This window comes from Lipotes vexillifer, unplaced genomic scaffold, assembly GCF_000442215.2.
Source record: "Lipotes vexillifer unplaced genomic scaffold, Lipotes_vexillifer_v1.1 scaffold1533, whole genome shotgun sequence".
Taxonomy (NCBI): Eukaryota; Metazoa; Chordata; class Mammalia; order Artiodactyla; family Lipotidae; genus Lipotes; species Lipotes vexillifer.
Window position 1 is genome coordinate 1,077,218 of NW_006778886.1, and position 22,811 is coordinate 1,100,028.

The following is a 22,811-nucleotide window of genomic DNA, read 5'->3' on the forward strand; positions in this document are numbered from 1 at the left end:
ATGCAGGTGGGTATTAATTTCTTCATTTCAGAGATGAAGACAAAGCAAGAGAATTTAATTTAGCCAAGATTACTGGTTGGGTTAAGATTTGAACTGCATCTGTTTTTGAGCTATGCCCATCTTTCATTTCCTAAATATCATATTTTGTTCACTTAGGCCACACACTCTTCACTGTAATCAACCCTAAAATTTTGTCGGAGGTGGCTCACTGCAATATCATCCTTGCGTTATTATTAAGTAACAGTATATTGCACTTCCAGAATGACAACCTGTGTGTCCACATACACTTTAATGTGCACCCATACACAGGAATGTACCACATTCCTATCACAGAAAGAAATCCAATGTCAGATGATGCTCACAGACCACTTTTATAAGGAAAGCATAAGATATCACCAGCACTAACAAATCATTACTTTCTACCAGACAGGGCTACCTAGAAACTTGTTCTAAAAATTTGCTCGTGGTTTTTCCCTCAGTGTGACAACGAGGCTCAGCCTCAAGGTGAAACAGCATAATCCTTACTATTAATGTTTGTAAATGTAACGTGATGCTCTGACCCACTGATCTTTGAGTTTGCAGAAGAAGGGGAGAAGCTGATGATGTGAGAGGGCTGAAGTCTATTTTGCATTTACTTCTGGACACTGTTGCCTTTCTTTCTCCTTGGTGTCTTCACCTGCTGAGAAAGGGTATATGGCGTGCCTCCTGGGAAAGCTGACCCACATAGTAAAACAGCCTCTCCAGAGCTCCCTGGACACAGGAAGGAAGGTGGCCACCTATTCCAGGAAGAAGGTGACCCTAGGACTTGGGATCACATGGAGGCACATGGGACAGGGCACATCTCCTTGCCCATGGTAAGCAGCTGCTTTGGACATCTCATCCGGCATCTTCCAACTCCTCTTCCTTGCCAACTGTTTTGGGGATAAGAATGCCCTGACCATGACTCCTCAGTGTTTCCAGTAAGACACTGAGGAGAGTGAGTAAGAGAGTAAGTTGGATGGACATTTTCTAACAGCAGGAGGAGAAAAGGCGTCCAGTGGAACCCCTTGACTTCCTAGACTCTCTTGTCATAGCCTGTGCTCCATCCTCCTTCAAGGTTTAAGTTGTGACCCACAGAACTGGCCAAGGTGGCATCTCTCTATTACTCTTTAGGGAATGAGATACAGCCCATGAGATGCATATCCTGTAGGGCCAAGGGTTTCCCATAAGGGACACCTGAGAACAACCAGCAGAAGCCCAGATCCTGCATGATGTAGGACCTCTGTAGTGGTTCATCCACAGGCCCTTCCTTCCATAAAAGAAAAGATGGAAAAAGAAGACTAGACTTCAGGGTGACTATTGCTTAAATCAATGTAATCATCCCATGATTTGTTAACTGCTTCACCCTCTCCAGCTGTTCAGGGTTAGCACTGCAATGTGTCAGAAACGTATGGATCTCATATTTTGGTACTGATTATACCTGCCAGTGGCTCCTCAGTTTCCAGGTTTGAATCCTCTTGACTGTCTCTGAATATAGAGGCTGGTTCTCTGACCTTCTTTCAAGATCATCCGGTTCTCTTTGTACTTTTATATTCTTTCAAAATTTTCTGCTTTCTTTTGGATTTTACTCCTTTTCAATTTATTTATGTGTGACAGCCTCAATCATCCAGTTATCAATTCAGTAAAATCTGTCTTGCAGAATGTCCATTTTATCATTCAAGCCTGAAATCTGTTCTGCAATCCTTTTATTTCCCTCCTGAATTGCTTTCAAAGCCCTCTGGGGAGCTGGCCTGCAAAAATAGAGAATTCTCACATTGTTTCCATGAAAGGTGATATATAACCACACAGCAGGATTATTGTTCACTTTTCCCTTTCATTTTGGTTGCCCTGACTGATCTGCTCTGCATTGCAAGCACAGTGGCCTTTTTTCATTTTAATTTTATTCACTACTGCGGATACTTTCTTTTGGGCACATCAGATAGGTGTTAAGTAAAAGATAGGCATGGGTGTCACAGGGAAAGTCCAGGCACCTCCCTTCCCTGGTCAAAGTGATTTCTAACACTTTGTCTGACTATTCAGCTGAGCAGGGCTGGTGCTGCCATGATCGTGTCTCTGATGAGGCTCAATTTCCCTGGGAGTTTTCTTTTGCTTTGTGCCTAGGACTAGCCTAACCCAATCAAGGCAAACTGCAAAATTAAATTAATTTAACTTGTTCACCTAGGTGTTTAATGTAATATTTTGACAGATCTGCATGATCTGAACTTCCTCAATTTGGCAGAAGGGAATAAAACTGATGGATTCAGATTCATTTCTGTTGGTGAAATGCAGAGATTTGTAATCCATCAGCTGTTCTCCCTAATGCACCATCTCCACAGCTCAGGCTGCCTTCATTTGGCTGTAAGAGCAAACACCTCTGCTTAAATAATAGTAGCTGCACAACAAAAATTGTCCAAGAGCCAGTTTTAAGTGAAGATTTGACATTTAATCAATATGTTTTAAAACAAAATGATGCTGGGAATAAAAGAGGAGATTAAAAATTGTGCTATTTTTAAGCCAAGAAGGGGAATTCAAAATGCTTTATAGAAAAGCATTAACTATCAAGACAAAGCAATAACAAAGCCCAGTGAAGAAAGTCTTTGTGGAGGTGAGGTGGCATGTAGACATGGGTCCAGATGTTGGCTCTATGTATAAAATTCTGGGTCTGGGAGAATGTGCACATCCACCTTTTTTTTTTTTTTCCTAAAGCATTTCCTAGGGTAATTAACTGAAATTGACTGTGAGCAGAATGTTGAAACACAAAATAATTTAAAAAGAAATAAAGAAATGATAAAGCAGTGAAGGACCTCCCAAAGCCTTCTGAGGTAGGAGGAGGGGCCCAATAAATATAGTGTTTATTTATCAGAACAAATACATGCTGTCAGACTCATAAAAAATGAAAATCCACCATGATGTGAAAGGATATGAAAAGTGACAAACCATTTATTTCTAGGTTTTCACAGTGTGTATGCTGATCAGGCCGAGGAGGGAAATGAAGCTTCTTACTTGGAGGATTCCAGGTTGAGGACTATTTCTTCAACTGGAAAAGAATGTCTTCAGGGGAATATGTATGTTTGAGTAGCATTTGGTTAGCCATGTATGGAAACACACTGTAAAGATTTCTATGTCCGTTACAAGCCTAAACATCCTGGGTATTTTGACCTACAAAATAATTAACAGATATCGAGTCAGTGATCCAAGCAAGAAATGCTATTCTATACATGGTTTTTAATTTAAAATTTTAAGTAATGCGTATTAAAAGAAATAACTTAGAATTACAGAATTCTATGCCTCTAAGTCCCTGTATTTCAGTGAATATAAAATGCTCTGGTATTCATGTTTTCTTGGTCTTCCCAGAAGGTATTAAGGGATGATTTTTATTTTGTTCATGTCACTCACAACCACACTTGACAGGGCTGTAAAATGCCATTGATTGTAAGATGTATCTTGATGTCAGAGAAGTTATAATGTGGGGAAAAAAAGTACATTTTAAAATTGATAAAATAGGGCTCATGGAGATTAAAGCCAGTTGTCATTTTATAAAGAATGAACTTAAAGTCCAGAGTGCCTGGAGGTTACACAATTGCTTAATTATGAGGCATGGCCATATCCCCAGGCCATCTCCTCAGCTTTTCTCATGGTGCCCTGCACCCTGCCCTGTGGCATTTCCCCCACTTATACTATATTTACTCAAAAGTTAGTGAACTTTGCAAGTACAAATGAGCAGTCAAGTAAGTTAAATATATTCACCTGTGTGTATGTATGTGTGTATAGACATACAGACACGCGCACTACTCAGTCATTCACCCATTTACTGCTTCATTAATTTTTTAAAAGGATTTTCCATTGTCACCATTAGAATCGCTATCTTAAATGAAGGAGCTGAGCATTAGTGGAGGTTAGCAATATTTTCTAGTTCTAAATTTTCCCATTCTGTTGTATTCAACCACCACATTTATTCACCTACTGCAGTCATTCCTCAGTATTTTCAAGCATCTGCTCTGTGTCAGTAACTATACTATATAACAGGGATACAGCATGATTCTGTGTTTCATGTATAGTTACTCAAATGATTATGTATTTGCCATCATGATAAGTGCTATGAAGGAAAGTGAGTGCTGTGAGCATGTATAATAGGGAGGGTGGTCTAATTTAGACCTCTCTGAGGAATCGTTATTTAATCTGACATCTGAAGGGTAAAGCTGGATGAAGGGGGGTGGCACGCTTTCCAGGCAAAATGAACTGCAAGTGTAATTGCCTGGAGACGGGGAAGACTTGTGTTTGTTAGTTGCTGGTGTGAATATGGCTCAGAGGAATCTCTGTCCATCACAGAGTTTTTGACCCTAAAATGGAAAGAGATGGGAAAGAAGGCAAGGTATTGATTTTTAAAACATCTGGCCAAAACAACTAATTGGAATGCTGAGAAAAAATATTACTTTTGTGAACAGAGAAACAAAGATACAAATTGACTTGAGGTATTTTGTGTTTTTGTTTTTTTCTTGTTGATCTCCTACCTTTGTCTCAATGGTCTTGAATGTTTTACTCTTGACTTAAAAGCGTTAAGAGCAATGAAATCAAGAAAAGTAGAGAAATAGTAAAGCATTCAAGAACATTGAAATCAAGCTGGGGGAAATAGGCTTTTAAAGCTTCAAGGACAGTGTAATAAATTAGAGAAAGTAATAAGATCTGCCTTAAACTGATAAAGTTATGGAACTAGTAGTTTCAGTTTTGCCACAGGGCTTTCCTTCAATTGAATTTGGCCTACCTGAGCTTAGACTGCTTGAGTTAAAACAATCATGGCTAAACACTTATGAAACACTAACAGTGAGTTGGATTTGGGCTGTCCAAAATGGTAGCCACTAACCACATGGAACTATTGAGCACTTATCTGATTTGAGATGTATATAAAGGTAAAATATACACCGGGTTTCAAAGACAGTTAAGAAAAAAAAAAGAATGTGAAATAAAATATCTTAACCCTTGTTAAGATAGATTACATATTGAAATGATAATATTTTGGATATATTAGGCTAAATAATAAATATTATTAAGATCAATTTCACCTAACGCTTTTTACCTTTTTTCATATGGTTACTAGAAAATTTTAAATGACATACATGTCTTGTGTTACATGTTTATTGAGCAGCACTGGTCTAGTTACTGGGGCTGAGGTGTCCATAAAAGAAAGCCCCTGCTCTTACAATGCAGACATGCCTTTAGTGAAGACAAACAATAAGTTAAAACCAAAGAAATAATAGGTATTATCAAGAATGATGAAGCACCTTTAGAGGCTGGAGGGGTTGCGGGTGACATTTTGAAAGTTGATTCAGGGTATAATCTCTCTGATTGGAGAAGCGACATAAACACAGAGAGGGAGAGAGACCACAGATTTGGGGGAAGAACATTCCAGGTTGAGAAGAAGACCATAAATGAAGAGAACCTAAGATGGGAGGATGTTCAGTGTAGCTGGAATGCAGTGAGGAAGGAAGAAAGAGAGAAGAGGTAAGGTTGGAAAAGTAAGGGATAGCCAGATTACAAAAACCTTTGTTGGCCAGAGATAGGATTTTGGGACCTCATTCTGAATGAAATGGCGTAGTAGATTCAGTGTAAAAACGTGGCAATCATTCCCCTCCGTAGATCCACATGTCTTTGTAGTGTCACTTTGTAGCTCTTCCTCACAATGAATCTGGGTGGAATTTTGACTTACTTTAATGAATAGAATACAGCAAAGTTACACTGTGTGATTTCTGATTTCTATGCCCGGGTCTCAGTAGGCCTTGTATGGTTCTGCTCTCTTGGAACCTTGCCAGCTGCCATCACAAGCCCACACTAACTTGCCTAGAAGATGAGAAATCACATGGACCAGATTCATCTACTCATTATTCGCAGCTGAGGCTCCAGAGATGTTGGTGAGCCAGGCTGAGATCAGCTGAACTGTGTTCTGGTCAGTAGAACTCCTTTCAGTTGACCGTAGTTTTTTAAATTATAGTAAAAGACTGTGATTTTAAGCCACTAAGTTTTAAAGTGCTCTCTGATGCAAGTAAAGTGAACTAAATGGAGATGCAGAGTTTTTCGTTTTATTGAATGAACTACATGTTTAGAGGTGATTAAAAGTGATTCAGTTTGAATATATATTTGAGATTAGAATCAAAAGCATTTTCTAATGGAATGGATGGGAGGTGTGAAAGAAATAGAGAAGACAAGAACGACTCTAATGTCTTGGCTGTAGCAACTGAAAGAATGGTGTTATTGCTCAGACAGAGAAAATGGGAGGAATAACTCTTTGGGGAGGGAAAATTACGAGTCCAATTTTACACATGTTAAATTAGAGATGTTTATCAGCATCCAAGCTGAGATGTTAAGTAGGCAATTGGTTAAAGAGTTCGGGAGGGAAAGCTGGACAGGATTCTTAAATGTAGCAATAAGTAGCATTACATGTGGCATGTAAAGCCATAGGAGTAGATGAGATTACTTTGGGGATGAAGGGGAGATAACCAAAGATTGAGCCCTGGGTATCCGCTAGTCAGAGCTTAGGAAGATGAAGAAAATCTTGCACAGGAAGATGAGAATGTGGGTTTGGTTAGAGATGCAGATAAAGCAGGGAGAAGCAAAATGAAAACTGTTTCAGGAGAGACTAATCAACAATATCAATAGCATTTATAGGTCAAGAAAGCTGACAAATGAGAAATGGGCATTGCATTGGGCAATACAGAGATTTTTTTGAGTTTGGTAAGAGCACCTCCTGTGGCAGGATGAAAAAAAGCCTGGTTGAAGTGGTCTCAGGAGAAAAAAAAAGGAAGCATGAAGGAAGAGAAGACAGAAACTGTAAAAAAATAGGTTTAGAATGGCTACTATAGAATTACTAGTTCTAAAACTTATCAATTTAAAGCAGGTCTTATGGCTAAAAAGTCACACCAAAGCCCATATGTTTTGCACTATACTTGACTGAGTTAATGAAGTTGTTTTAAATATATTCTAGAAAAAGAAAATACAGCTTATGTGACATATATAAAAAGCAAAATAAATTAAATAAATAAACAAATACATCAATCAATCAATCAATAAAGATTGATAGCTTGGTAAAGGAAAGAAAGAGAGAAAGAAGGAAAGAAAGAAAGAAAGAGAGAAGAAAAAGAAAAGGAAAGAAGGAAGGAAGGAAGAAAGAAAGAAAGAAAGAAAGAAAGGAAAGGAAAGGAAGAAAGAAAAATTTCTGTAAATTGGAACAGAGAAATGAGACCCAAACTAGAAGGGAGGTAGGGTTAAGAGACTTTTGCTTGTTTAAAATAAGATATGAGTTTTTATGGTTTGTTAAAATGCTGGTTAAAATGATCTTATTTAGAGGTAAAAATTGATGATAAACAAAATGTAAGGACAATATAGGGACCAAAGTTCTTGACTAGTGAGTTTAGATGGAGTCCAGAGCACAGACAGTTCTCAGGGGTGACAGGAGGCAAAGCAGGGAGTGCACTTCTAAGAAGGTGGGGAGACTCACTGCTGGAGGAATGTGGAATTTCTCTTCGGATTTCTTCTCTTGTCTCAGTGAAACCAGAAGCGAAGCAATCAAGCAATCAGGCAAGTTTGAAGACTGGGGCGCAGGATTAGATATTGGAAGAAAAGAAGGTAAACGGTCTAGAAAAATAAAAGTGAATAGATTAGGAAAATTTAGTAGAGCTACCAAAGAGCCTGAGGTTCTTCCTTAAGATTCACAAACAAACATTTAAGCCAAGACCATTCTGTCTGGTTGTATGGAGAGCTGGCTTTAACCAGGGTTGTGATGTAACTAAGGCGTGTCACAGCAGAATTGAGAGGTTTTGATGGGTCGTAGAATGTAACGTGACTAGACCCAGAAGGGGAGATGACATGAGAGGGGTGATAAAAGGAGTAAAGATGATAGAGTCAGGGGATATGAGATCTTGATTTGAGGATTCTTTTCCCAAAATTAGAATTCCAGAGGAGTAGCCTGGACATATACGAGGTAGTATTTGGAGAGTTGCGTGCTTGAAAATAAGATGTCTCTAGAAAGTGCCATTTTTGGTAAACAAGGTCTAGGGCATTGGTTTTCAATATGAGTAACACCATACCCTAAAGGTTTTTTTTTTTTGGAAAATTTGTGGGTAATTATTATTGTCACAGTGACTGGAGGTGATGCCAGAATTTAGAGTCAGCACCAGGAAGCTAGAGGCTTCAGTGCTGAGAACAATACACTACATCTGCATTCCTTGGCTTGTGGTTGTTGCATTCACAGTAATTCTAACTCTTTTAAAATGTTTATTTAACTCATTTAAAAATATTAAATATCAGTTTGAAATTGGATACTTTAGACTGGTATGGAAATGAACAAACATGCACTCTGCCCACACATTATTTTCCAATGAAGCAATCAGCCTGTTAAAATCTAAAACAAAACAAAACAAAACAAAAAAAACTAAAAAAACCCATTTTACAGAGAAGAATGTTGACAAAGTTAGCAGGCATATATCATATTTCCAAGATTTAAAGAAAAAGTTTGTAAAAATTAAAATCATCTCTGGAAAAGTTAAAAAAAATCCTTCTAATTAAGTATAATTTTCTGCTTGCTTCGTACATGTGAATACATGATTACAAATGGTACCCTTCACAGCAGTGAGGAAAAATTAATTTTACCAACTATACAAGATGTTTTTGGTATGCAGACCAAAGAAATATAAGTGAAATAATTTTTCTCTTCCACTGAGCAAAGATACTGTTTGACGAATAATTGATGAGATGGCAAAAGATGTCAAAAATTAGCTGTGAGGTGAACTGTAGTCAAAATGAATTTTCATTATGAGTGGGTGAAACGTCCTTTGGATAATGAGGCTTTAAACCTGGCATTTAAAAGTTTCATATGGAATGAAAAAATCATAGAGGAAATGTTATTTTTAAAATTACTGATAATAAACATGAAGGGCTTGTCCATATTTGAAATTCCTAAAAATTATTTTGTGAAAAAGGATATTCCCTCTTTTGGGGTCATTACTTCTGCTACAGATGGGGCTGCCAGCTATGGGCTGTTGGCAATGTCGGTTTACAGCTAACTTAAAAAATTGCTCCAGGTGTTTTAGCAATTCATTGCATTATTCATAAACTACATGTAGTCCCTGAGAATTTGTATGAAAAACTCCACAAATCAATGAATGTTTTTAACAGAATAAATAACACAATTAATAATAAGTCTTTGAGTGACTGATTATTTCAAACAGAATACACTCCAATAAGTGTGTGAACATCTTATCCAAGACACAAAAATAAGATAGTTCTCAAAGAATAGACTTGAAAACAGATCCTGTTTACTATTAAATACCGTTTCAGCTTTAAAATTCTGCCAACAGAAAAATAAAGATCAAGATCGATAGATTGTGAATGGATGGGACATATTTTTCATATACACTTGGCCACCTTAAGTTGCAGCAGAACTAGATCAGTTTCATTAAAATGTGGTAGATAATCATGAGATTCATCAACAAACTTACAAACATTTAAAAATGACCTTGCTACTGAGAATTTTCCAAGTGTCTGTCTTTGCAACACTTTAGAGATTAAAGATTAATTGGGAATAGATTACTCTCATTTTTATTAATAAATAAGATATGATTGTTAGATTTAAAACTCTGAATGAACTGTATAATACTAGATTGGCTGATTAATCCATTTGAAATGACTGTGGAACATGTTAGCCAAGAAACAAACAAACAAAAGAGTTGGGCTAAAACACAACTTTTAGACCCAAGTAGAATTTAATTAGTCTAATTATGAAAGGATTTGGATCCATTTAAGACTTTCATGCCCACGTCTTTAAAAATAAGTTAAATTACTGTTAGTTTTTGCTTCTATTTAACCACACAGAAATTGGAAGAGATTCCAGATGAGTAGCACAATTTCAGCAAAAGCAGCAGAACCATTTGGTAAAATGTAAGAGGTGGAATAGAATTCTTTTAAAAACTTAGAACCAACTACTATGAAATTAATGGAATCACACTGCTGAAAGTTATTTTAAAACCACTTATATTTTTAAACATTTTTAAAAACAAATTTAAGAAATCTATGTGATGAAAAGTATATATTGAATTTAAATAAGACTTTTTTCAGACTTACTCTGAAATTGTCCCAGAGATTTACTTCATAATTTCTGTACAGCCTCTTTTATTACTTGTTTAGATTTCTTGTCCATCTTCAATTACCCCTTTGCCTAGGGAAGGATACTGTCTCCAAGAATTTTTGAGTAACAGAGACTGAACGCATTTTTTGAACATGTGTTTGGCTCCATGGTGAGAAGTATGTTTCCAGTGGCACTTCATTGGCCCCTCTCATGCCATAACATAGTGAACTGTTTTAAAAGTACATTTACAAATAGCTTATTCACAAGAATATCACACGTCCTCGTTTTTGGTCAACATCGATAGACTGTAATTTACCTGGCATGTTATCTATGCTTCAATTGAGTTTTTTTCTTTTCCATTTATCTGTGATCTTATACAGATAAGACTGTTCTGTTATTAGCTTAGAGTCCATCTCTACCTTTGCTCTTCCATTTTTGCTGAACTTCTTGTATGGGATGACTTCTCATCTTGCTCTGTTTGATCCTAACTTACTCATTATAATTAAGCAGAGTATGTAAATAGGAATATAGTGTAGTTATTAATGCACACGCACATGCGTTCCATTCTTCTAAATTTATTTACATTTGTTTTAAAATTATAGTTGAAGATAGAGTGTACTACCTGGAAGGTAAGGTGGTCTACAAAATATTTGTTTTTAAAAAGTGGGTGGTGGGTCTGAAATGGTGGATATGGCCATAATTTAGCTACAGTTGCTAGGAATTGGGTTAATGTTAACTTTCCTAGCTCTGATCCATAGATCCATTGTAGATCTAAAATCCATTGTAGATCTATAATCCATTGTAGACTTTGTATGTTAGGTGCAGTATTAACCACATTTTATGTACCGCATTGTATATATGATATTCAACAGCTTACCCTTCTAAATGAAAAGATAAAAGAAATAGAGATGAGCAAATTCCCCACCCTCTCCCACTCCCACTAATTTGGTCAGAGATAGCTGATACAGAAAATTCTTTAAACATGTGAATCAGAATTGAAAGTCAGTCCTTAACCATTACACATTTTCAGGACTCACTTTAAATTTTAGGCTACCCTTAGCAATGTATAGCTATTCTCAGATTTCTTTTATAGTCTCTCGTTTTGATGACCTTTTCATACTTTAGTCCTTTGCTTAATTTCATTCAGAGTTAGAAAATATGGTAATATTGAACAACTCTTTGGTGATTCTGCAAATGAAAAGGAAGTTTAAGAAAGGCAGATTTTAAAAAAATGAATCAGTTTGATTCCAAAGCTGGTATTAACATATTTTAATGCAGAGAAAAGAGCAAGATGAATCTTAAGGTTATAAGAGGTCCGTCAAATTGACCTACGATGAGCTCACAGAAGTTACTTGTTTCCTAGGGCCAAGGAACTGTTTCATGACCTTGAAGGGTATATTAGTATTTCTATTTAAGTCATTACATTTTCAAACATTGGAACTGCTCAGATTTGGTTCACTGCACAAACCAATCACTCAGAATGTTAAAGAGCTTGGCTTTGGTCTCCTGGAGACAGCTCTTCTGTAATTGAGCTCTCGTTTGCATGGCCTGTCTACCTTCCCTGTTAATGTTTTTCCTTGGTGTTTTTTTTTTTTCCTTGTCAGCCTACATTATGAATGCAACTGATAGAACAAACACCAACACCTAAGACTGGAAATTCTCTTCTCAGAACTCATTTGAAACACATGCTGAGGTTCTCAAAGGGCAAGTTTCATAAAATGTCAGAGCATTTCAAAGTTGAAAGTGATCGTTAGATGCATATTACAATCACACAGAGAGCTTAAGAAAATACTAATGCTTCAGCCCCACCTTCAGAAATTCTGATTTAACATGTCTGGGGAAGGTTGGGGTCATCTATGTTTTTTAAAAGCTTTCCAACTAATTTTAATGTCCAGCCAATTTGAGAACAACTGGGGTAGTCCCGTTCAATCAGATTAAAAAAATAATTTACAAAGGATTTGAAATATCAGGTCATACAACTAGACATCAGTAAAGCTGAGACTAAAAGCTAGATTTCCTGGCACTTAGTACAGAATCTTTACACCGTTTTAAAACTACTCTTTGAGAGGTGTTCTTACACAAAAATTTCAGACCTAAATCTCACACGTATCAATACTTCACATGTGGAGCTATATATAGCTACGTGCCCTTCTCTAAGGAACCAGTTTCATCTGATGTAATGCAATGAATTGATACTCTATTTTCCATGAAAAGGGGAGGGAATTTTGGGCTGATTTATAATGGTGATAAGTATGGTGATACTCAAATAGTCTCCACCCTTGAAGAGAGTTTGCAGAAAAGCAGTATAATCTCCGTTTCAGCTCAATCCCTTTGAAGCCTGGGATATGGCAAAAATATCTTGCTAAGAATTCACCCCAAAACAATTTTCAGCTGTATTATTCACAACACATCATTATTGTTGATTGTTCAGATGCTTTCATAGATGAAAATGGCCTCACAATTGCAATGAATCATTTGCTTTCATAGTGACAGAATTTACAATTGCAGCAGAAAGACATAAAAAGGGAATGGTTTAAGGGTTAACATTTAGACTTTGTTTACAGTATTCTTTTAATATTGATGTTGATCTTTCAGGATCCAGAGCCCAGATGGACAATCTCAACAATGGCAGGTGAAAATTATGCTTGTTGTTAAGTTTTGTTTTCCTGTTTATGTCCATATCATTGCAAGTACTAGGGCTGACAGTATTTTGTATGTTTTGTATTTTCTTTAATGAAGTTTTGGCCAAAAAAGGGTACATTTACTCTCTGAATGCATATGTCTAATGTAGAATTGTACATGGAATTATTGCACCTTGGCATGTCCTCCTGTTTCTTTCAAATAAAGTATTTCACTTGAACCTACTCTTCCCTGATCATATGGAAAACAATGGGTTTCAACAACTATCTTGAAATTGGCAAATGTTTAGTTTTGCTGAACCACAAAAGTATGCTCAGCTTGAACGTTATGGATTTCTAGAACCTGGGAAACTTGTGAATACAGAAAAGAGCAAATTGGAAAAAAAACAAACTTAAATTGCTTTATCTCCAGGTGATAAAACTTCACAATAGTTGAAAGGAGGACATAAGGATGAAAAGGGTGGAAAATCCCAGAAAATTGAAAACAATGATTAAATGTTATGTAAATTACTATGCAGACATTTCTGAAGCTTGTGATTATTTTTTCAAGTGTAGCTAGTAAGAAGGATTTATTAAAAGTTCAGTTGAATACTGTGAGTCTGAAAATCATACATACACTTGCAGCGAGGTACTGAAAATTAATGAGAAATTAAATATCATGTGACTTTAAGTTGATTTCTTTTTAAAAGATGCTACAGGACAGAAAGGAAAGAGATGCCTTTCTTTAAAGGTAGAGATTGAAACCTCTAATCCAGGATGCTAGAAGGAGCACTTAAGAATAAAAAAATTATAGCTTGGAATTGAAATATATATATATATATATATATATATATATATATATCTCAGCAAGAGTCATTTGTTATGAATTATTTATTTTTTGTTTTTACAAGATAGCTCCATTTCTTAAAAAATGTATTTATTTATTTTTTATTTTTGGCTGCGTTGGGTCTTCATTGCTGCTCGCGAGCTCGGGCTTTCTCTAGCTGTGGCAAGCGGGGGCTACTCTTCCATGCGGTGCGCAGGCTTCTCATTGTGGTGGCTTCTCTTGTTGCGGAGCACGGGCTCTAGGCATGTGGGCTTCAGTAGTTGTGGCACGTGGGCTCGGTAGTTGTGGCGCATGGTCTCAAGAGTGCAGGCTCAGTAGTTGTGGCACACGGGCTTAGTTGCTCCATAGCATGTGGGATCTTCCCGGACCAGGGTTCGAACCTGTGTTCCCTGCATTGTCAGTCAGATTCTTAACCACTGTACCACCAGGGAAGTCCTGTTATGGATTATTTTATTCAAAATAATAGCATGAGAAAAAATGTATGCTTTTATTCAACATGAAGGAAAAGATGTAAGTGTTTGGAAATGGACTGAGTATCTTGTCACAGGGGACTCAGTGAAGAGTTTTTTTGGTTGGAACTAAGAAGAGGTTTGAAGGTCACCTCATCCAACAAACCAACCAATGCTTGACACTGATGCTATTTAAACAGGAATTCTTTCATGCACGTTGAATAAATTATCTTGACATTTTATATTTTATGATTAGAGTAAATATAGACAAAATTATTTCAAAGCATAACTTACTCTTCTGGGTTTTCTATTTTTAAAGTTTTCAGATTCTCTTATCTTTCAGATTTGCAGTATTTAGAAGAAAATCTAATACAAATGCTTCTCTTATGGACTGTAAATTCCCCAAGGGCCATGATCAGGCTTTATTTCTTTTTATATTCCCCATTGTGCTGAGCACTTAGCATAAGATAGGTTCTCAATACACATTTGTTCAATGAACGAGAGGATGGATAAATAAATACATCATTAATGTTGCTTTACTTCCAACGCAGTATGCACAGATTTTATTTGTATGCTTTCATTTGTATTTTTCTCCTTCATTTCTCTACTCCCTCCACTGCCCAAAACAGACTCAAAGGCTGCTCAACCCAAAACAATTGGTATGTATAATTCATGGCTGTTTTCTGCAACTTCAGACTGGAAAAGGACAGAGAAGAGGAAGAAGCATGGTCACGTGCACAGTTTAGAAGGGAGTTGAGACCTTCCTTCATTACCTCTGCCAGTAGCCCTTTAGATATTCTTAAGCCTCCTCTTTCTTCCGTGGATGCTTGTTAAATTGGTGTTTCTGTGGGGACACGTGGCTGGGGCTTTCTATTCTGCTGTCTTGCATCTTGCTAATGTCACTCTCTCAAATTAATGTCTCACAACATCACATTCCTTACATTGTATATACCAGAAAAGCAGAAGACTATTAGTTGCTCTTGGAAAACCTGATAAAGTCACAAGGTCTGTCCTTGGCTTGTCCCATTTCTAGATGCCTTATCTTCTTCCCCTACCTCCACTCATGCCAGAAATCTATTATTTATCTTTAAAAACCTGACTTTGTATCTAACACTTAATATTACTAGTAATAACATAATTACCATAATCATGGGAATAACATATTCCTGTGGAACTTAATAATTTACAAAGCATTTTCCCATAAGTTATCATATTGAGATTGTCATGGCCCTTTGAGACAGGCAGGGGAGGTATCATTTTCAATGTGTACTTGAATACAAGCTTCATGAGGGTGAGGACTTTTATTTCTGCTGTTCACTGAATCTCTAGTGCCTAGAAGAATGCACAGCACATAGCAGGTTTCAATGAATCTTTGTTGAATGAATGAAGAAACTGGTGAATTTAAAAGGTTAGTGATTGCTCAGGGATACACAGTTAATAAATAAAAAGTTGGAGTTGTAGTGTGTTCCTTTGTGTCTTCATCTAGTGATCGCTCTGGAATATCAATTCTAGTAAAAATACTCTATACGACTTGCTACATACTAATAATACATATTAAAGTTTCTTTGTATGAGTTAATGTGTCTTCTTTCTCCTGATTAAGGACTTGTTATTATTCTTAAGGTGGCTTATACTTTTCAAGAAACATTAAGTTAGCAAGTGATTCTGAGACCAAGACCAAAGCTCTTCTGTGAGAGGTGAAAAGATCTATCCTCTATTCTCATTTCTCTTCTGAGGAGCAAAAAGGAACACTGGAAAATGATTAAGATATTTCTGTATGTTACATAAATTATGTCAGGCAACATCTAGTTGTGATTAAATTCCAGAGTAAAATCATAATTTGGGGGAAGATTCTTTGAAATAAATAGTGTTAGTTTTAAGTAAATGAAATTAGAATTTCAAAAGAACAATGGCATAATGAACCTATTCAGCTAGGGTGGGTAAAAAATATGTCAAACTCTACTTCTGGTTGTTTACCATAAAACAGTGCTATTAGGCAAAACACACACACACAAACTCATTTAAAGAGGAATACACCCATGGGGCTGTGGAATGATATGTCTTCTAGCTTCTGATTTCAGCCTGCTTGATTTAAGTGTCTTTTCTACCACGTGATGACTGTATTACTCCATACATTTGATCACACAGTCTGTGCAGACACCTACCCATTAGTCCATAAAATCAATTCAAACAAATAAACCCTTTTAATTATGACCAGGAGCTTTGCATATTTTCCTATTCGATCTTAATTGCTTCTGCTAGGACTTAGTTTAGCTGAAAAACTAGTTTTATATTAAACCATGGGGCTCTGTAACTGTTTTATTATCAAGCATTTATGTAGCATTTTATGGCCTGCAAGTTATTTTACAGCCCCTGTACCAGTTTTTTTCCACCCAATCCCTTTGGGAGGTAACCACAATGTTATCATTCTCATTTTTACAAACCGTAGAAAGGAGGCTACAAAAGGGTGAGTGACTATCAAAAGGTCAGATGATAATAGTCAAAAAGGTATTAGATGTCATGATCTTTACATTTCCAGTTTATTTCCTGCTGTACTCATTCTTTTCTGGCCTTTTGCTAGTCATCTGTGAAGGAGTGCTGAAGCTCAAAGAAGGATGGATTTGTTAAGTGATAGAATATAACATATGTAAGAAAGTAGCAGTAATAGTATATTTTATTGTGAATTTTCAAAGTAAATGCACATTTAGTATAGAAAAAATTTTATATCCAAATATATTGAAACTGCTTATGCATTCTTAAACTTGAATGGTGAAGATGAATTTGTTTAAAACACCTAGGAGGCCTGTGATATCAAGGCTGTTAGACTGGCTGCCTTGTTAGGTTCGTAATATTCATTTTGGGAAAAAAAGATACAAATCAGAGTAAAATTTCATGATCTCACCTTACATAAACAAACAAAAAATGTCAAAAACAGACAAAGCTAATAAAAGAATTGATGAAAGCTTAAGAAATGTGAATTTAGTATTTGTCAAATAGTGATGTTAAGCTGGAAGCTATAAAGTTCTCTGGAATTAAGAATAGAATATAAGGGAATATTTGAAATCCTCCTTTTCAATTGATGTCTTAAAACATAGTCTGGTTAAAATCATAGTCTCTTAAATACTTTCATGGTTCAGACACTTTTTAAAGGCATTTTGTCACAAAAGAAAGTGCTGGCTTTATTATCAGTTTGCTATTAAGTTGGAAGGCTTTTATTTGCATGAAATTCTTTCTCAGGAAAATGTTAATAGGAACCAGAATGTAAATAAGAGGAGGGAGCTGCTCCAGATATATTGCTGTGGTTCTCCTTGGTAGGAAAATCTTATGTACATATTCAGTGGATGAGCCTCACTTGCTCCTGGGCTCAATATTCAGCTAATTAATGTCATTCAAGCATTATATGGTTTTGCATTGGCATTTGATCGAATTTCAAATTCTCTATTTGAATGAATAGCACACTGAGAAGAATTCATTTTTGTATTTTATTTAGCCTAGGCTGTGTTTACATTTAATCTCCATTCACTTTAAATCAGTCTTTTACTACTCTTTTGGAACAAGGCAAAGCCTCCCTGGCTGTGGCAGACCTATACCTTATTTTGCTTCTTACTTTACATGTTTGTGTGTGTGTGAGTGAGCCTGGTAATTAATTAATATAGATGCAGAAATTGATCGTAAAAAGGTGCTCTATTACCAAAAAGACACTGAAACCTGTAAAGAAAATAAAATATATTAACTTTGTTCACATTCAGGTCATATTAATAGAGGGGACTTCCCTGGCGTTCCAGTGGTTAAGACTTCACCTTCCAATGCAGGGGGTGCGGGTTCGATCCCTGGTTAGGGAACTAAGATCCCACATGCCTCGCGGCCAAAAAAAAAAAAAAAAAAAAAAAAAAAAAAAAAAAAAAAAAAAAAAAAAAAAAAAAACCGAAACATAAAACAGAAACAATATTGTAACAAATTCAATAAAGACTTAAAATATATATATATATATATATTAATAGAGTCATAAGACATGGGTAGTATCCTCCCTGATCTATTTTGCTTTCTTTATATTGCTGTGGATGAAAGAAAGTCACCTGCCATATCAGGAAACAAAGGCTGTTGCAGCCATCAAGCCATCAGCCACTACAGACACCCCAGACTGTGTTCCCTGAGGGGAGTCAGGATGGAAAATAACCCAGGATACTGGCCCTAGTTAGTTAAGGTACATATCAAAGGAATGATTTCATTAAGCCCAGACTTTTGCATCTTCCCATACATAGAAAAGTGCTAAATTCATTAGCTTGAGATGTCTGGTTTTTCTTTAACTAATAGTAATCTTTTGATGTTCCAACAACATGTTTGTATTTTTTTTGCAAAAACTCCTCTGTATCCCGGTTCCTCCCTTACCTCTTTAGAGCAGGCCCTCAGAGCTATCTGTGAGGGTGTCTCCCAGGCTTAAGCCCTCAGTACATCTGCAGAATAGAACATAATTCTCAGCTTTTAGGTTGTGCATTTTCTTTCAGTGGACACTGCCATATTTTCCAAATTTCCAAAAATAAGGGGGAGGGTGTCATAAGGAGCTAAAATTCATCAAACATTTTCTGTATAACTTTACATGCATTGCCACATTTAACACTTTCCAAACTTCTCTTCATTACTATTGTCAATTTGCAGATAAGGAAACTGAGGTTCAGAGAAAACAGAGTACCCTGTCCAAGGTCAGATAGCTAGGAAGAGATCCAGGAATGATTTAAAACTTTGACAGAGTTGAAATCCTGTGGACTTAATCCCTATGCTGTATTGAATAAAAGTTATTTTCTAAAGGGGAAAAAAGTAAACATGATATTTTAAAAATGTATATCCATAAAGTGTTTGGTGAAAAAAAATTACCCGCAGAAAATGCCTTTTAATAGATTCTTCTGTTTCTTGTATGACTCTCTCTTATACAACCTTCATGATCATCTTTCATAGCTTCATGGCTTTGCCGATATGTAATTATAGAAAGGCTTTCACCAATACTATATGTAAAATAGACACCTTACCACTTCTGTCTGATCCTGTGATCATCTTTCTCCCGGGCTATTGCAGTCATCTCCTCACAGCCCTTCCTGATTCCACTGCTGATCTCCCACAGTCAGTCTTGTCTTCATCTAGCAGCTGAAATCAGTAGATGACACTCTTCTCAAAACCTTCCAGTGGCATTGCTCCTTTCACAGAATGAAGGGAGACGTCTCTAAAGGCCTTCCATAATCTCCTTCCCACGCCTCTGCCCTTCATTGGTCCGAACTCTTCCCCTGGTGCCCCTTGTTCCAGCCACAGTGGTGCCTGTGTTCTTCCTTGAATACATCTAGCTTATTCCCCACTCAGGCATGTGCTGTTGTGGTTCTCTGTACCTAAAATAGACTTTCCCTAGAAACCTGAATTCCTCATCTCTCACTTTCTTCATGGCTTTGCCTATATGTAACTATAGAAAGGCTTTCACCAATACTGTAATAAAATAGACACCTTACCACTTTTATCTTATCCTGTTTATTTTTCCACATAGCACTTATATTTATGTGTCAATCTGTTTATTATCCATCTCCCTCCCTCCCCTGGGTTGAAACCCTTTTGAAGTTTATACAGACCTCCCTCCATGAGGAAATTTATTTTGTTTAGAGAAGTAATCCCAGTGCCTAAAATATGTCTAGGACAAAATGGGAATCCAATAAATACTTGTTGACTAAAGAATTTGGACTACAAAAGTGACTTTAAAGACTTATTTTCTATCTTCCCTGAGATAAGTGTTCGCCCTTGGACATTATAGCATTAGGTACAATTTTAATTTGACTCAGTATCTAATTGTACATTCAAACTAACTTGGAGACAGTGGAGATATATTTAATGATGTTTTACGTTTACATTTTACATCATATTTATAGAAAGTTCTGAAAGAAAGTTCATCAGATTATCAGGAGGAGTGTTAGTCAAGTTTTATAGGGAAATGTGTTGTGCAAACACTATTGGGTGTTTCTGCAAAAGAAAGAGAACTAAGTGTTCAACCAAGGTGTCAGCCTTATTCATAAAGGCAGAGGAGGCATCCATGCAGTTGGGAAAATTGGGAATTTGGATTGTGCAAGTTATTTAGCTCCTTTGTACCTCAGTTTTCTAGGATTAATAACATGTTACAAGTGTAAAAGTGCATAGCGTTTTGTCAGAAATTAATTTTACTTTTTAGATCAGATTTTATTTCAGCTTCTCAACATTAACCAGGAGAGACTGGTAGCTGAGCCTTGAAAAAACCAATATGCTTGTGACCCAGATTTTGTGGGAGAGACGTGCTGTGTTCCTTTACTAATCTCTTCCTTCCCCTCACTCTTACATCAGTAACCAAACCTGGAGGCAATCCAGGTCAAAGTGTTCTGCAAAAGTGTAGAAAAACAATGGCGTTTAATAACAAAACCATAAAGTTTGCTCTTCTATGGTATAGAGTGTATGATATGCGGAAGGTAAAATAGAATTTCTCAGTCTTGAAGGATCTGGAAAGGAGGGAAAGGAGGGGAGAGAGGGTGTGGAAGGATAAAACAAGTCGATGTGTCTTAATCTCCTTTCTTTGTGCTTGGAGAGAACCTATGTTAGATAAGTTCCCAGATATATCCAGCATGGGAAGAGCTCTCTCCACATTCTCCCTCTGGAATTCTAGAAGGAACCTGTAACATGACAGGCAACCCAATCTACTTAAAAGAGTGGGATGCTGTCATCAAGCTGGGAGAGGATCTGGTTGGCTTTCTCCAGCCTCCTGTGTGGGGTGCATGCTGACTGGAAGCCAGTGGGCTTGCCAGATGCCTGCATCCATCCTGCACTGGAGGCTGGATGGACCTCAGGACGTGGGGGTAGCTGCGGGGCTCTGGGCCCACAATCAGGAGAGCTGAAGGGAGTTCAAGCGACTCCAGGAGTGTTGCCCAGCCCAAAATGAAGGACCATGAATGCACTAGCCACAGACTGAACACTTAATAGTCAAGAGGTGACAGGAAGCATTGCCCTAGAATCCAGTAGATAACAACTAGTGTAGACACAGGGACTAGCCCAAGGTCAGGACATTCTGCCACCTCTCAAAATAGCAAGGTCAAGTCTTCCACACACTCCTTCTCTGTTACCTCATCTTAGGGAAAAGCCAGGAGGAGAGAACACTTTACCCCAGCTAGAGACGAGGCCCTACAGCAGCTGTTTATATAATCAGATTGGATTGCATTTAAATTGACCACTTAGTTTTACATGCTAACCAGGTAATGGGAGTTCTCCTAATTAATTATGAAAAATGAATTGCATTTTCTCTTTATATCTGAGTTCTGTTTTTTGTTTTTTTTTTCTTTTAACATCCAGTTTGGGGCTATTATGAATAAAGCTGCTATGAACATTCACATTTAAGTGTTTGGGCAGACATGTTTTCTGGATTTTTGTTGTTTTTTTTTAACATCTTTATTGGAGTATAATTGCTTTACAGTGGTGTGTTAGTTTCTGCTGTATAACAAAGGGAGTCAGCTATATGTATACATATATCCCCATATCCCCTCCCTCTTGCGTCTCCCTCCCACCCTCCCTATCCCACCCCTCTATGTGGTCACAAAGCACCGAGCTGATCTCCCTGTGCTATGTGGCTGCTTCCCACTAGCTATCTATTTTACATTTGGTAGTGTATATATGTCACTTTGTTCCACCTTACCCTTCACACTCCCCATGTCCTCAAGTCGATTCTCTACAGCTGTCTCTTTACTCGTGTCCTGCATTTAGGTTCTTCAGAAACATTTTTTTTTTTTTTTTAGATTCCATACATATGTGGTAGCATATGGTATTGTTTTTCTCTTTCTGACTTACTTCACTCTGTATGACAGTCTCTAGGTCCATCCACCTCACTGCAAATAACTCAATTTTGTTCCTTTTTATGGCTAATATTCCACTGTATATATGTGTCATATCTTCTTTATCCATTCATTGGTCAATGGACACTTAAGTTGCTTGATGTCCTGGCTATTGTAAATAGTGTTGCAATGAACACTGTGGTACATGTCTCTTTTTGAATTATGGTTTTCCTAGGGTACATGCCCAATGGGATTTTTGGGTCATATAGTAATTCTATTTCTAGTTTTTTAAGGAACCTCCATACTGTTCTCCATAGTGGCTATATCAATTTATATTCCCACCAAGAGGGCAAGAGGGTTCCCTTTTCTCCGAATCCTCTCCAGCATTTATTGTCTGTAGATTTTTTGATGATGGCCATTCTAACTGGTGTGAGGTGATACCTCATTGTAGTTTTGATTTGCATTTCTCTAATGACTAGTGTTGTTGAGCATCCTTTCATGTGTTTGTTGGCAATCTGCATATGTTCTTTAGAGAAATGTCTATTTAGGTCTTCTGCCCATTTTTGGATTGGGTTGTTTGTTTCTTTGATATTGAGCTGCATGAGCTGCTTGTATATTTTGGAGATTAATCTTTTGTCAGTTGCTTCATTTGCAAATATTTTCTCCCATACTGAGGGTTGTCTTTTCGTCTTGTCTTTTCGTCTTGTTTACGGTTTCTTCTGCTGTGCAAAAGATTTAAGTTTCATTAGGTACCATTTGTTTATTTTTGTTTTTATTTCCATTTCTCTAAGAGGTGGGTCAAAAAGCATCTTGCTGTGATTTACGTCATAGTGTATTCTGCCTCTGTTTTCCTCTAAGAGTTTTATAGTGTCTGGCCTTACATTTAGGTCTTTAATCCATTCTGAGTTTATTTTTGTGTATGGCATTAGGCAGTGTTCTAATTTCA